Raw genomic sequence first — 13,723 nt, forward strand, 5'->3', positions numbered from 1 at the left:
TTGATCGATTCCAAACATACACAACATTCTGTAATCCAGAAGTTTAAACAGCAGAAATATATCGACTTAAAGGAGAAAGTTGATAGACGATGGTACGAGCAATGTATATATTGTACCGACGGTAATATCTGCAACTTTTCCCACCTCAAAGTCATTACACAATAGCATTAAACAATTAGGCCGACACAATAATATTTATGTAACTGCCCAAAACGCCACAATGCTAAACACCACTAGAATAGACGGATTTTTTTTTTTTGGCAATAGAGAAGTCCTTAAAGGTTTTTGTTTCTATCCTCTCCCTGCCAGACACCCAGGGAAATGAGGAGGAAACGTGGTTTTCTCACAGAGTAACGCCAGTCACCTTTAGAAATAGACTTTCTGCACATCATAATTGGAAATTGTGTAGACATACCCTGTGCAGGTGAACACATCAGGAAATTGCTGCAAACTCACTGGATATAGGTAAACTCGACAGTTGAAGTTAGGATGTCTGTGCACGTGGACGTTGTCTGCTCAAAGCGTGCTGACTGACGTGCCGATCCGATGTTGGATGAAAACAGTTGAATCTCACTGCGGTGTTGTCCACTCACTGCGAGCATAGAGCAGTCCCGAGCTGATCTCCAGTGCGCTCAGTGTGAATTCCGCCCGTTCTCCTTGTCCCGGCAGCTCTCCTGCCCCTCTCCGTCAGCGAGAAGCTACGCATATGTCGATCACTTGACCGGTAAGTCTTTACACTGGAGTGCGGCATTTATTATTGAAAGAGGTGTGGCGGTGACGACGGCGGGAATATAGTGAAAAACATACAAATTAAAGGAAGTTTGAGTTTAATAATTGGTAGCAGGTGGAAATCGCAGACTGCAGTTGCCGAAGAGTCTGTTCCGGAGCCGGGTCTCAACGACTCTCGCAACTGCCGCATTCTCCGATGACCGTCAGTTCATCAGTGTCAAGGTGCGAAAAAATGCGACCGCCTCTGAAAAGAACCTGTATTGTGCTGTATAGAAACATAGAAAATAGGTGCAGGAGTAGGCCATTCGGCCCTTCGAGCCTACACCACCATTTATTATGATCATGGCTGATCATCCAACTCAGAACCCTGTACCTGCCTTCCCTCCATATCCCCTGACCCCCGTAGCCACAAGGGCCATATCTAACTCCCTCTTAAATATAGCCAATGAACTGGCCTCAACTGTTTCCTGTGGCAGAGAATTCCACAGATTCACCACTCTCTGTGTGAAGAAGTTTTTCCTCATCTCGGTCCTAAAAGGCTTCCCCTCTATCATCAAACTGTGGCCCCTCGTTCTGGACTTCCCCAACATCGGGAACAATCTTCCTGCATCTAGCCTGTCCAATCCCTTTAGGATTTTATAAGTTTCAATCAGATCCCCCCTCAATCTTCTAAATTCCAACGAGTACAAGCCCAGTTCATCCAGTCTTTCTTCATATGAAAGTCCTACCATCCCAGGAATCAATCTGGTGAACCTTCTTTGTACTCCCTCTATGGCAAGGATGTCTTTCCTCAGATTAGGGGACCAAAACTTCACGCAATACTCCAGGTGTGGTCTCACCAAGGCCTTGTACAACTGCAGTAGTACCTTCCTGCTCCTGTACTCGAATCCTCTCGCTATAAATGCCAGTTAGTTTGTTAATAAGTTGAATAATTGACGAGAGCGGATATTTCGCTGCGCTGATGAACTGCTCTCGGAACTTGGACTGCGTCACCCCATAAATAAACCTGTTTGTGCAGCAACTTAATATCATCAGCATGTATCCGGTATGTTAAAACATATATTCCGAATCGTTGTAATACTTTGGGTTGAGCCCGGCAATGATGTCATAAAGGAATTCGGCAACACTCACCGACCACAGGATGATGAAGCTTCCGGAGATGGTGAGAAGTAAGATCACAGACCTCCTCCTGCTCTCCATCTCCGGGTCACTGCGGTTCTCCGCCTTGCTCTGACCCCTCAGCCCCTTACGGACGCGACTGGTCACTAAAATGTGCCTGACTGTCAGAGCGTTGAGCAGCAGTATTAACACGAACGGTAATAACGGCGCTAGAACGGTAGAAAGCCAGTTATATCTCACCCACCAAGGATCGGTTAAGTAGCTCGATTTACGAATGCAACGTATATTGTCAATCACTTTCACAGCTCGATACATAAAGAAGTAGGGCACATTTTTAAAACAGAGCAGAACGCCGGTTGTTGTCAGAACTACAGCCTCAGTTTTCCCGGTGCAATACTTTGCCTTCAGCCTCTGGCAACAGATGGCGACAAACCGATCCAACGTAAAAGTGACAGTGAACCAGACAGAACAGTCTGAGGCAGCCCTTGCCGGGACAGCAATCGAACTGCATACGGGGGTCATCTCCAGGAATGAACCGGGGAAGTAATAATAACTGACCCGCCACAATATAACCTGAAAGATGATGGTTAGTAGATCCGCCGTTGCCATGGCCACCAGGTAGCGAGTGGTGCAGGTGGAGAGGCTGCACTTTCCCCGGGACAGGATCACAATCGCTACTAAATTCACTGCAGAAACAGCAGAAATAATGAGTGAATTGCTGTCACACCCCACCACGGATCTCAGCGCAGAGAAGTGCATAAAAATTGAGAACAATCAAAGTTTGCAGACAACGCATTTCTGGAGTTCAACAGGTGTAAAGTGGGACTTGCAGATGTCTCGTACAATTACAGCCTGGGTAAATAGTAACAGTACGCTGTCCTGGAAGAGGAGCAGGGTTTGGGAAGGCGGTATTTTCAACGAATCGCCGAATGTGCTTTGGATTGGAGAAACCAATAGAAATCTCCAATCATCAGTTTTTTGACATATACAAAGCTCGGATGCCTCGGCGATTTCTCAGCGACGATGTTAGCTACGTTTCTGTTACATGCGTTCCAGAATCGCCCCATGGAGCGGAGCCCCGCCCCCTTCACTTCTGTCTCCCATTCACATGTCTTCGCCTCCTCCTGAACTCCCATTTGCCATCCGCGAACAGGGAGCTCTCTTGGTTCGCTTCTTTAAATTCTGGATCTACGCTTGACCGTGGTCGAATGCAATCAGGAAGTTCTATTTTCCAGTTCTAAAGATTTTGCATGTATTTTGAACGCTAGTGCTTAAACCATCCAATTTCCAAAGGAAAGCCAATGTATGTTTTTCAAAATATATTTCTCTTTAAGGGGTTGCTCCAAAATTACTGCAGCATTATTCTAAATGCTGCGAGGCTTATTGTTCCAGATCGGTGTATCGCATGTTCCTTACCCCGTCCGACCTCCAACAGACACTGCTGGATTAGCTCTTAACTCCCTCTTCACTACACGTATCGTGGGACATGGAAACAAACCCTGGTGCACTAAAACGCACACAGACCCTTGTTTGAATTTCGGAATCTTACGGTGGTTCTGAGTCTAACTCACAAGTGATATCAACTGTTCTCCCCTGGATCTCATCGGCGACCCGCTTCCCGCGTTCCCTTCAGACTTGAAGCAAGTTCTTAAAAAAAAAACAGCGCAATACGATAATTCTGAATGTAAAGCATGTTACGCTGTTGATACGGAATAACACCAAGTAGCCCGTAAAGGTGCCCAGCGTAGTGGATTATCAGAGTTTTTTTTTGACAGCATCTTTGCATTGATACATCAAAATTGCCTGCTCTGAATCCACAAAATGAATCTATCTATTCGATCTTCCTCTCTACATCTGTTTCAACTGCCGCTTTACATTCCGCCGAGGCCACGGATTAAACTGCGATGGATCTTCTGAAGGAACACAGAGATTTGTCACAATGTCTGCACCGCACTCACTGATACACCGGCAGCACGACGCTGTCGGTAACTGAACGAGTCCAAAGGCCGCGCACACAGAACAGAAAAGCTTACTCCGCCTCTGTTCTTACCAGGAACACCAATAACGGCAATAATCAAGTAATATATCGTTCTCACACGGTAAAATGTTTCAAGCATGCTGTATGAGTTTCAGCCTGTCTTCCAGCTGCCCGGGATCTCGCTGAAGAAACTCTGAGCTGATGAATCTCCACCGTCATTCATTTATACTCGCACCAGCACACTGAATATTCAACACTACACAAGGCTGACGTGTCTTTCGGCAGCTGGGGCACAAACTAACATGACGTCATTCAATTAAAATCCCAACTGTGATGATGTACGGACAGCTTGACACGAAATTGCAAAATCTCAAAATTTAGGAAATGACGATTCGGGAAGTTAGTGAATGTTGTTGTGAAACTCTCAGGCTCACCTCTTGGTTTCATGACTGTTATTGTTGATCATGTCCATTCGTTGGCTCCATGGACTTTGACATCAATGCTGTATTGTCATTGGCTAATCTGTTTCACTCTGAGAATTCTTCCGGTGATAGATCTTACAATATAATTATATAAAACAGAGTAACATTGTGACGGGCCTTAAACTAATATCGCATCCAGGCTTACGAAGATAGTTAACGCACCAAACCGTTTATCAGATGAATTGCAACACACACAAAATGCTGGCGGAACTCAACAGGTCAGAGAGCATCAGTGTAAATATATGAACAGTCGCCGCTCTGACCGAGACTCTTCTTCTAATTCATGAACGCGTCGTCGATCACCTCAGCTGCATCGACATTTTTTTCCAGTAGCGAACCGTTTGCACTTCTATTCCCATTCCCGGTCCGACATATCCCTGGCCTGCTCTTCTGCCACGATTGACCACTCTTAGTTTAGAGGGGTAACACCTTTTTTCCCTTCAAAGTAACCTCAAATCTTATGGCATGGACATAGATGTCTGTATCTTCCGGTATTTCCGTCTCTCCCTTTCCTCTTCTTCACCTCTCCACTCTGGGCCCTTACTCGTCTTCTAATCTGTGTTTTCCCTCACCCTGATTCCCCTCCTCCTTCCCTTTCTCCCATGATCCACACCCCTCTCCTATCAGATTCTTTCTTTTCCAGCGCTTTGCCTTTTCCGCTAATCACCTCCCAGTCTCTTATTTGGTCAACCTACCCCAACCACCTAGCTTCATCTATCACCTTCCAGCTTGTCCTCATCCCCATCCCCTAAACCTTCTTATTCTGGTATCTTCACTTTTTGTCCAGCCCTGTTGACAGGTCGGGCCCGAACTCTCAACGGTGTGTTCATTTCCATAGTTGCTGCCGGACTGGCTGAGTTGCTCCAGCATTCGTGCGGCCCCTCACGTGGTAAACCAGCTCCCGTTAAGGTTCGCACCGGTATGAAGGAAAGTATTTCAATCACCGTACGTACAACCCTCGGACTGGTGCAAATGATGAAACCGCTAGAGAATCTGCATTCATTATATGCGGACCAACAACGACAATGGTTTTGCAGTTGCGCTAAATTGGTAGCGTTGTTGACAGTGAGGTATTTAGTCGGATTTACATATTTGACGAACTGACCTGAAATTTAATTGGAAATATAACATATTATTCAACTAGATGCTCGTTACGGTAACATTTCAATGGGTCATGGATTATGGGATTAAATTCATCAGATGGCCAGTGAAAGGCAGGTAGGGGTCAATATTGAGGTCCGTGATAATGGCCTTCCATGGGTGAGTAGGGCTGGGATATTCACAAAGAGTGACGGGTTCTTGGGAGTGCTGATGTAAAGACGGACAAGGAAATGGAAGTTAAAACATCAATGAAGGACTGGAGCACGGATGGATAATGTTGTGCTCAATACGTTCCGAATACCAACCTTCACTGACGGTAAGACATTCTGCACTGACACCTAATCTTGCTCTGACAGGAAAATCTGTAAGTTTCTGCTCCCGATTAGAGAAGGATGTGATTACAGCGCAGCCGAGGCCGAGGGGTTCCGCCTGGAATTTGCCGTACGCGCAACATTTCAGATACCAGCGAAGATTCTGTCATTCTGTCCTGGAAACATGCCGCCTGGTGAGGGATAGATGAACACACGACAACAATATTTAAGAGTGTACTTGGTAGGCATACGACCCGGAATGGCGTAGAATGTAATGGGAATTGTCCAGGCATATAGGGTTCGTCAGACGGACATTAAACATCCCGCACATGCCAAATGAGAGGTTTCACAAAACAGCTCACCCATCAGCTCTCCCGAGCTCCTGTCAAATACTCTATTGTTACTCTGCCTGTCAGGCCTCTTGCCTCTGACCTCTCACAGTTTGTACATGTGGGCTCCTCCCAGTCTCCATCCAGGTAATAGGATTCTCCCGGTGTCTATTTAACCCTGAACTCTCACAGCCTGTACATGTGGGCTCCTCCTAGCCTCCATTCAGGTAACAAGATTCGCCCGGAGTCAATTTAATGCCAAGTCTCATCCATGGTCTCTGTTCACTCATCGGACTAGCCGGCCTGAACTATTTGCTCCCAGCTTTCACTCTCCCTGCCTAAAGGTCACCCTGTTGCGTGTTGTGTTAAGCTCTCTTATTTCTGGCCCTTCGTGACTTGTTATTTGCCGGATTCTGATTAATCTTACCGTTCACCGCTGAATCATCTCCGCTGTTCTGCTTCAGCGTCAAGGCTCCTCTACATTTCCGGACAGAATGAGTGAAACTTCGATTGAAACTGTATGCTTGCAGGAAGGAAATCGTCCGCCGACACGAGCACACGATCCAGAAGCAGCAAGAAGCAAGAAGCAAGAATCAACAAACTCATTCGTAAGGCCAGTGATGTTGTGGGGATGGAACTGGACTCTCTGACGGTGATGTCTGAAAAGAGGATGCTGTCCAAGTTGCATGCCATCTTGGACAATGTCTCCCATCCACTACATAATGTACTGGGTGGGCACAGGAGTACATTCAGCCAGAGACTCATTCCACCGAGATGCAGCACAGAGCGTCATAGGAAGTCATTCCCGCCTGTGGCCATCAAACTTTACAACTCCTCCCTTGGAGGGTCAGACACCCTGTGCCGATAGGCTGGTCCTGAACTTATTTCATAATTTACTGGCATAATCTACATATCACTATTTAACTATTTATAGTTTTATTACTATTAATTATTTATGGTGCAACAGTAACGAAAACCAATTTCCCCCGGGGTCAATAAAGTATGACTATGACTATGACAAACTACGGTCAGCCACTCTTCATGAACTCTGTGCCTGGGTGTAGCAACTCTGCTTCATCAGCGTCCTCCCTGTGAACCGCGGACTCTGGTGCCCGAAGGCTTCGACTGTTCTCTAACCCGATGCTACAACTTTCTGCCCCAGAACGTCTTGCATTTCCTGCTCCAGCTGCTCTGTATTCTACACACTGGCCAATAACGTCCTCCTCGTCCATGTTTTAACTGGACGAGCTCTGCCCTGGGCCACCGCTAATAAAGCCAGCATTTGCAATAAATATGAGGATTTCACCGCTGACAGACGACCATCCGGAATGTGTAGAGGATCCAGCGGATTTGATAGTTCACCCCCGACAAGCACTACGCCGTGTAGTGCAGGACCCTCGCCCCGGCTACAGCTAGATTGAGGAAGAACCGATTGCCCATTTCCTTCACGGCCTGTCGGAGCAATTGAAAGATGGGCTGTTACCTGGGAGTTGCCCACCGACGTCAGAAACCCCGTCAGTCTCATCAGTATTGACAACGATCTTGTGGAACGAGCCTCATCACCAATGGCTCCAGAACCCACGCTTTCAGGGAGAGATTCTTTAACAGCCCCATGAGTCCGAGCGCCGGTGGGGGGGGGGGGGCGAAATAAAAACCTGCGTAGCCAATACGGCGGAGCCGACCACCAACACATCAAATATCATCTGAGTCGGATCTCCCCAGCCCCTTGTTCCATTACGACAGCCCGTCTCACTCCCCCAGTCCTTCTCCACACTCCGTCGGCTCTGCAGGCGAAGGAGTCTCTGCTGGATTCCGGCGCAGCAGATTACTTTTTGGATGGGACTGTGTGTGTGCAGCTGGGACGCCCAACAGAATCTTTCTCTCACGCCATCGACATCGCGGCCATTGACGAACCAGCCTTGGGATCTGTGACAGCCAGGTGCCCACGTGGCTTGTTCACCACGAGTCCATTCAGTTCCTCAGCCAACACACCTGTCACCTTGGGTTACTCGTGTCTCCCCACTCAAGACCCTCACTTCGGCTGGTCCTCCGATGGACTGAGGAGTTAGAGACCCACCTGCCGGATTACCGGCCTGCAAACTCAGCTGACGTCACCCCATATCACCGTGGAAACGGAGGGGACTCTGTCCCTCACCAAACCTGCACGGGACCATCCCAACTCAGTCATCGCCTTCAGTAATCCCGAAGCGAACAACCCGCATCTCACTGACACGACTGCGCAATCGAACTCCTTCGGAACACCTCCCCATCCCATGGCACTCTGTTCTCCTTCGGTCTTTCGGCAAAACGTGGAGGTCTGTCTTTCAGGATAAACTATTTGAGTTGCTAGGACACAACTCTCTTGTCGCACTCTGGTTCACCCAATCTGAAAGACCGAATGACTAAATACCAGAGAGTTCAGTTCCTCGTGATCCTGACCTGTGTTTGCATGCCGCGAAATGCCGACGTGAAGCAGGCACTGGAGAGGGTGAATGATGTCAGCAGCAAACAAGAACCGTTCCAGCCCGACTTCCTTCAAATAATGTTGGTAACTTCAATCAGTCTTTAACATCATTCACGCAGGCTTCAATCAGCCTTTTTTGAAGAAATCTCTACCCAATTATATTCAAGATATAACCTGCAGCTCCGAGTGGCACAAAGCAGTCGGCCATTACTAGACCACGATCAGGGATGCCGACTTATCCTGGACCACATTTCGGGAAATCTGATCACTTGGCTGTACATCTCCTCCCTGTGCTCAGGAAGAATCTAAACGGCAGGGGTCGAGAGATTAGACAACAAAAAAAGGTGGTCGCGGGGGGTAGGGTGCGACTACAGGATTGCTTCGAGTTGGTGAGCTTGGCCGTGCTTAAGGACTCATCAGAGGATCTGAATGAGCATCACCATGATTGACACGGACTTTATAAAAAAGAGTCGTAGACAAGCGTGACCCCAGCACGTCATTCGGAGCCTTCCCCAGTCAGAGACCCTGGCTGAACCGTACGATCCGCAATCTGCTGAGGACCGAACCTGAATCACTGGTAAATGCTCGACAGCTGTGTCAGGACCTGAATGCCATCACTTTTTACAGGGTGAATCCAGATGATCCCAATGTCCTCTGTGCTCGCTTTGACCGTTAAGACAAGGAGAAACCTTCAAGAACTCGAAAAGCCCCCGATGTTGGTATGATTTGTGTCTCATGGCCGACACGACAGCGTCTTTCGGGAGGGTGAACGACGGCAAGCATCCGGCCCAGACTGAGTACCTGGCCGAGTACTAATGACCCGTGTAAATCAACTGTCTCCAGTTTTCATCGATATGTTTATTGCATAGACAGTCTGAGGCAACTATCTGGCTCAAGCAGACTTCGATTATACCGGTGCCTGAGAAGGACTAACCACTATGATGAAACGCTTTGACAGCTTGATGATGAAGCACATCAAGCGTACAAGATGATGAGAGGCATTGATCGTGTGGATAGTCAGAAGCTTTATCGCAGGGCTTAGATGGCTAGCATGAAAGGGCACAATTTTAAGGTGCTTGGAAGGAGGTACAGAGGCGATATCAGGGGGGATTTTTTTTCCGCAGAGAGTGGTGAGTGCGTGGAGTGGGCTGCCGGAGACGGTGGTGGAGGCCGATACGATAGGGTATTTTAAGAGACTCCTGGATAGTTACATGCAGCTATGGGTAAGGCTAGGTAATTTCTTTGTAAGGACATGTTCGGCACAGCTTTGTGGGCCGAAGGGCCTGTATTGCGCTTTAGTTTTTCTATGTTTCTATGTTTCTAATTCCGGCCTGAGAAGCGACTTATATCCGCTCAATTTACCTACGGCCACAACAGGTCCACAGCAGAGGCAATTTCATTGGCTCTTCACTCAACCCTGGGACATCTGGACAGCGAAGACGCATACATCAGGACGCTTTTCATCGACTACAGTTCGGCATCCGATACTGTCGTCCCACAGATCTAGTTAATAAGCTTCAGGACATTGGCGTTAATGTCTCCTTGTGCAGTTGGATCTTCGAGTTCCTCAACCGCATTGCCCAGGCAGTTCAGATTAATAAATAAAAACTCCTCCAGTATCTCCATTAGCACATGTACACCGTCGTGTTGAGAGCTTATCCCCTGCTGTACTCGCTTTGTGTTTTTGACTGAGGCTAAGTACAGCTCCAATGATATATGTAATTCTACTGAATAGATAACTGACATTGAACAAATCATAGGCTTGTCAAATCAGCATATAGGAGAAAGATTGAAAATCTGTCGGAGAAGTGCCACAACAGCAACTTCTCACTCAATGTCAGCAGGAAGATGGATCTGATTAGGGACTTCAGGAAGGGGAAAGCGGAGATCCCTGAGGCCGTCCTCATCCGAGGATCAGAGGTGGAGAGCGTCATCAGATTTAATGTCCTATTACTATTTAGGAGAATCTCCCCTGGCACCAGATTAAATAATTCCTCGCGGGTCTGACAGCATGCAGACCCTGTTTCTGTGCAGTGGTTCCCTATGACTGCCTGACTATATGTCTGTATATCTGGATAAATACTGGGATAGGGATGGCCACAGTCCGGGTGCGGGTCGATGGGAGTACACAGATTAAATAATTCCTCACGGGTCTGACGAGCTGGAGACCCTGTTTCTGTGCAGTGGTTCCCTCTGGCTGTTTTACTGTATGTCTGGGTTAGAACTTTATTGTCTCACAGCACCGACCAATTTAGCGAGTCGTTGATACTGTTCAATCCCTCTGTCCATGCACACACTGAATCTTGAAGACTGAGTAAAATGGATGCTTATAGCATGAGAAGATGGAAGCGAAGGTGTGAGATGAGAAGGGGAGTATCACACTTCAGGAATAAACCTTCAGTCCTTCATTAAGGCGGTAAAGGCAGTAGTTCCGGGCTGGAGGTGGATGGGACAGTGGTCCCAGTACAGGGAACAAATCTGTTGCTTCCGCGGTGGTAATGGGGATCATTGGCCCCGATACTATACAACAAAGTGTTCATTTCATCCGAATCCTATCCTTGGTTAGAAATTGCAGGTGAGAAATCCTGGCAGTCGTTGGAGGCTTGGAATTGTGGAGACGTCATATTTTAATTGTGTTGAATATTAACTCGTGGACGATACATTACTTTCTGCGTCTCTTTGTCTTGGAGTCGAAAGGTTTTATTTTATGTTGTATAATTGCAATTTCAACTTGTTAACGGTTGAACAAATAAGAGCATGTCATTTTCTGCGATATTTTTTAAGATATGAATGCACTGCGGATTTAAAATACTGCACAAAGTGTGGACATAAGTGAGTTCAATTGAAAGAGAAAGAGAAAGTTAACGACCATGAATGGCTGTATGGGAGTCGTGTCTTTCTAGTTTGTGTTGGGTGGATGATTAAATTCATTTCTTTTTCACCATACGTGAGACAGAAAATTTGTCTCTCCTTACAAGAAATAATTTCCGGGAACTGGTGCAAAATTCGGAGGATACGTCTCTTTCCGAAATTCTATGAAGAGTTAATGTATGTGAGCCGGATCTCCCCACATCTTACTCTCTTCAGTTCTTCAGAATACGTGCTGCGGACTTCTGCTCAGGGAGTTGTTTATTCTGTAGCGATGGCTTTGAAGTAAGACAAGTGTAGCCACGTATGCTTGCTTTGCTTTCACTGCGTTTTTAGTTTGTGTAGTTTTGTGTGTTTCATTTATTATTGATTTTAGAGGGAGACACGGATTCCACACTGGCCATGTGGATTCAGGGTTAAATAGATCGAAACATGAGCGTATCTACACCCGATACGACAAAACCATGATTTAGAGGTAAATTGGCATTCGGATTAATTGCTGTGTACTTGATTTGGGAATTTAGAATTGGTACTTTGGAAGTCTGCTTATTTTAATGAGCGATTTGCTGAGCTATTGTCTATTGGCTTCGTTTAATCCGAATCCTATCCTTGATTAGAAATTGGAGGTGAGAAACATAGAAACATAGAAACACAGAAAACCTCCAGCACAATACAGGCCCTTCGGCCCACAGGTTTTTTTCCGAACATGTCCCTACTTTAAAAATTACTAGGCTTACCTATGGCCCTCTATTTTACTGAGCACCATGTATCTATCTAAAAGTCTCTCAAAAGACCCTATCATATTCGTCTCCACCACCGTTGCCGGAAGTTCATTCCACGCACTCACCACTCTCTGGGTAAAAAACTTACCCCTGACATCTCCTCTGTACCTGCTCCCCAGCACCTTAATCCTGTGTGTTCTTGTGGCAACCATTTTAGCCCTGGGAAAAAGCCTCTGACTATCCACACGATCAGTGCCTCTCATCATCTTATACACCTCTATCAGGTCACATCTTATCCTCCATTGCTCAAAGGAGAAATTCTCATAAGGCATGCTCCCCAATCCAGCAACATCCTAATAAATCTCCTCTGCATCCCTTCTCTGGCTTCTACATCCTTCCTCTAGTGAGGCGACCAGAACTGAGACAGTACTCCAAGTGGGGTCTGACCAGGGTCCTATATAGCTGCAACATTACCTCTAGGCTCCTAAATTCATTTCCACGATTGATGAAAGCCAATATACCACAGAGTCAACCTGCGCAGCTGCTTTGGACTCAAACTGCAAAATCCCTCTGATCCTCCACACTGCCAAGAGTCTCACCACTATAATATATTCTGCCATCATATTTGACCTACCAAAATGAACCACTTCACACTCCATCTGCCACTTCTCAGCCCAGTTTTGCATCCTATCAATGTCCCGCTGTAAATTCTGATAGCCTTCCACACTATCCACATCACCTCCAACCTTTGTGTCATCAGCAAACTTACTAACCCATCCCTCCACTTCCTCATCCGGGTCATTTATAAAAATCACGAAGAGTAGGGGTCCCAGAACAGATCCCTGAGGCACTCCACTGGTGACCGACCTCCATGCGGAATATGACCTGTCTACAACCACTCTTTGCCTTCTGTGGACAGGCCAGTGTGGATCCACAAAACAATGTCTCCTTGGATCCCATGCCTCCTTACTTTCTCAATAAGACTTGTATGGGTGACCTGATCAAATGCCTTGCTGAAATCCATATATACTACATCCGCTGCTATTCCTTCATCAATGTGTTTAGTCCAATCGTGAACAAAATCTTGGCAGTCGTTGGGGTATTGGGGACGTCATATTTTAATTGTTTTGAATATTAACTCGTGGGCTATACATTACTTTCTGCATCTTTTTTTCTTGGAGTCGAAAGGCTTCATTAAATGTTGTATAATAGCAATTGCAGATGTTTGTGACCTATTGAACAAATAAGAGCGTGTCATTTTCTGCGATACTTTGAAAATATGAATGTATTGCGGATTTAAAATTAGTACGATGTTTGGACATAAGTGAGTTCAATTGAAAGAGAAAGAGAAAGATTACGGCCATGAATGACTTTAGTGTGCTTCTTTAGTTTGTATTGGCCGGGGGGGAGGGGGGATTGAATTAACCTTTACATACTATTCGGGTCAAATTTGACCCGTTTTGAATTTTGACAGCAGTAAAAACACCCGAAATGCCATTTTTTAGCCGAAATTTGATGACTTTTCCTAAAGTGACTCAAAATGCGCAAAAATGAAAATATTTTAAAAAATATATACTTTTGTCCATGTGCTATAAATTTTTGTATATTGAGGCTGTAATG

General features: G+C 46.3%; 1 pseudogene; it reads right to left on the minus strand.

The window, feature by feature from the left end:
* Positions 1-700: 700 nt before the first annotated feature.
* On the minus strand, positions 701-2,457 carry LOC140207509 (FMRFamide receptor-like; annotated as a pseudogene).
* Between the last annotated feature and the right edge of the window lie 11,266 nt (positions 2,458-13,723).

Source organism: Mobula birostris, chromosome 13, assembly GCF_030028105.1.
Source record: "Mobula birostris isolate sMobBir1 chromosome 13, sMobBir1.hap1, whole genome shotgun sequence".
NCBI classification, from domain to species: Eukaryota; Metazoa; Chordata; class Chondrichthyes; order Myliobatiformes; family Myliobatidae; genus Mobula; species Mobula birostris.